Source organism: Furipterus horrens, unplaced genomic scaffold (assembly GCF_987537825.1).
Source record: "Furipterus horrens unplaced genomic scaffold, mFurHor1.1.pri manual_scaffold_2, whole genome shotgun sequence".
Taxonomy (NCBI): domain Eukaryota; kingdom Metazoa; phylum Chordata; class Mammalia; order Chiroptera; family Furipteridae; genus Furipterus; species Furipterus horrens.
The window spans coordinates 163751656-163754980 of NW_028327172.1; the positions used below are offsets into that span (position 1 = coordinate 163751656).

The 3325-nt window shown below is 39.8% G+C and overlaps 1 non-coding gene across 1 annotated transcript; it reads left to right on the forward strand.

The window, feature by feature from the left end:
* The first annotated feature begins 2178 nt into the window (after positions 1 to 2178).
* Positions 2179 to 2342, forward strand: LOC150019864 (U1 spliceosomal RNA). Its single transcript, XR_016509400.1, has one exon. It is a non-coding gene; the product is annotated as a U1 spliceosomal RNA (small nuclear RNA).
* Positions 2343 to 3325: the final 983 nt, after the last annotated feature.

The window sequence follows — 3325 nt, forward strand, 5'->3', positions numbered from 1 at the left end:
TTTTTCTTTTTTAATTTTTAAGTATATTTTATTGATTATGCTGTTACAGTCGTCCCAATTCTTTTCCCTTTGCTCCCCTCTGCTTAGTACCCTCGTCTCTCCAGCAATCCCACTCCTCTTAGTTCATGTCCACTGGTCCTGCATATCAGTTCTTTGGTTTCACCCTTTCCTATGTTATTGTTAACTTCCCCCTGTCTATTTTGTACCAACCAATTATGCTTTTTAATCCCTGCATTATTTTCCCATTTCTTTCCCTTCCCCCTCCTAGCTGATAACCCTCCAAATGATCCTCATACCTATGATTCTGTTCCTATTCTGGTTTGCTTAGTTGGATTTTGTTTTTATTTTTTAGATTCAGTTGTTGATAGTTGTGAGTTTGTTGTCATTTTAGAGGTCATAGTTTTGATCTTCTTTTTCTTAAGTAAGCCCCTTTGACATTTCATATAATAATGGCTTGGTGATGATGAACTCTTGTCTGGGAAGCACTTCATCTGCCCTTCCTTTCTAAATGACAGCTTTGCTGGATAGAGTTGGTTGTAGGTCCTTTTTATTTTATTTTATTTTTTTTACCACCTTGAATACTTCTTGCCAGTCCCTTCTTGCCTGCAAAGTTTCTTTTGAGAAATCAGCTGATACTTGTATAGGTACCCCTTTGTAGGTAACTCTCTGCTTTTGTCTTGCTGCGTTTAAGATCCTCTCTTTATCTTTCACCTTTGGCATTTTAATGATGATGTGTCTTGGTGTGGTCCTTTTTGGGTCTAGCTTGTTTGGGACTTTCTGTGCATCCTGGACTTGTATGTCTATTTCTTTCGCCATATTTAGGAAGTTTTCCTTCATTATTTTTTCACTTAAGCTTTCAATTTCATGCTCTTCCTCTTCTCCTTCAGGCACCCCTATGATTTGGATGTTGGCACATTTAAAGTAGTCCCAGAGGTTCCTAAGCCTCTCCTCCTTTTTTTCAATTCTTGTTTCCTCATTCTGTACTGGTTGACTGTTGTTTTCTTTTTTATATTCAAAACCATTGATTTCAACCTTGGTTTCCTTCCCTTCACCATTGGTTTTGTGTGAAGTTTCCTTTGTTTCATTTAGCATAGCCTTCACTTCTTCCCTTATGTGTTAGCCATACTCAAGCATATCTGTCAAGCCTGTGAGCATCTTTATCACTAGTGTTTGGAATTCTGTGTCTGTTTGGCTGGCTATCTCTTTGTCGCTTAGTTCTCCCACCGGAACCTTGATCTGTTCCCCATTTGGGGCCACACTTCTCTGTCTCCTCATTCTGACAGACTCCTGTGTTTATTTGCCTCTGTGTCCTGGGTAGAGCTGTCACTCCTGTCACGCTGTAAGGGGCAGAGCCTTAAGGATTCATCAGTACGGGGCTACCTGTTTCACCACATTGTGGCGCTGTATGTGTGGAGGGGTCGGAGAGGGAACAATGCTGCCTGCCCAGCACTCTCCCCTTTTCAGGCACCTCTCTCACTTCCGCACCGGACTGGTGCCTCTCTAGCTGTAGCCCTGGCTGTCATTCCCAGAGTTAGTGGGTCTGCCGACATTCTAGGACTGTGGAAGGAGCCCTTTAAATAAGTGGACTCTGCTGAGAGACCGGAAGTTTCTGCCTCCACCCCAACCCCCACTGGTCTGCACAGTCAGAAGCAATGAGGCTTGATTTTCGCCGGTGCTGGCACCATGAGCTTCTGGTCCGGTGAGGAGCTGGGAATGCTCCCCAGGTTTCCCTCCTGACTTTTTAAAATGTGTGACTGCACTTTCTGTTGGCCTGCTGCTGTTGCCACCACACTGCGTCCTCTCTGCCCTGGCTCTGCCTCTCCTACTTGTCTGGATGAGTATTTCTTCTTTATATCTTTGTTTGCTGGACTTCCATGCAGTTTGTGTTTTTTTTGGACCTTCTGGTTGTTTCTAGTTTTGAGGTAGTTGTGTTCCTTCTTAGCTGTGGACGGAGATGCAGTGTGTCTGTCTATGCCTCCATTTTGGCCGGAAGTCCCAATGAAAGCCTTTTTGATGTAGCATTTGTTTTTGTGTCATTTTATCAACCTTTAGTTGTCTGTGCTATTTAGGTAAGGAAAATCACGAATATACAAAACCAATGCTCTCCAGAAAAGGTTTATGAGTTAGATGTTTTCTGAAATAAATACTCAAAGCAAATACTAAAAAATTATTTAAATAATACTTACCTGGCAGGGGAGATACCATGATCACGAAGGTGGTTTTCCCAGGGCGAGGCTTATCCATTGCACTCCGGATGTGCTGACCCCTGCGATTTCCCCAAATGTGGGAAACTCGACTGCACAATTTTTGGTAGTGGGGGATTGCGTTCGTGCTCTCCCCTAGGGAAAAAAAAAAAAAAAGAAGAACAAGAAAAAAAATTATTTAAATAGTTCATAAACAATGATTGACTTTTAACCTTAGTAAAGGTGGTAGTATTTACAGTTTGCGATACAAATGAAGAGTTCTTTAGAAATGATTAAAAAAAAGCCCAACTCTGATTTTATTTAAATTACCTTTCCACTAATGTTTCTTCTCTTTTTCAGGAGATGAGCCAAGATACCATGGTGTATTTAGAATGCATTTTATTTTATCAAGTAATTTCTATTGTTCCTATATTTTATAATTATTGCTGACCAATAGAAGTCTTGACTATTCTCTGTGTGTGTGTGTGTGTGTATTTTTTTTCTCCTCTATGGCAAAATAGGAAAAATAAACATCGGGGATTTGAAGTCAAATTGACCTGAGTTTTAATCCTAATTTGCTGCTTAATTTTGGGGTGTTGGTCAAGTGCTCTAAATTCTCTAAACTTGTTTCTTCATCGGTAATATAGAAATAATATTAACTAATACCTACCTCACTGAGTTGTGAGGACTAAATGAACTGTAGTAGTGATTGTTGGTATTATTAATTATAGTCTAATGAAGATACTAAAGAAAGAAAATTATCCAGAGAGCATATGGTCAAGAATGATTTTTTTTTTTTTAATGGGGGAAGAGGAATGTCACAGAAAAGCCACAATTTGAAAAACCAACTCCAAAATAATCACAATTGATTGTTCAGTAAAATTAAGGAGCTTCTCTATTTCTTGCCAGCCTATTTATATCAAAATGTGTAACATGGGACCAGTTTTGTTTCTTGGCATGTTTCTGGCTACTTGTAAAGAAAATGTTCAGTTGCTGTTGTTCTGGGAAGCAGATGGGTGGATGGCATTTATGAATTGTGCTTCAGATGGAGAAACTGAGGCATCAAGTAATTGATTGTTTTTCCCAACATTCCACATCCCGGAAACATCAAATTTGAAGTTACAGTTCATGAATATCTTATG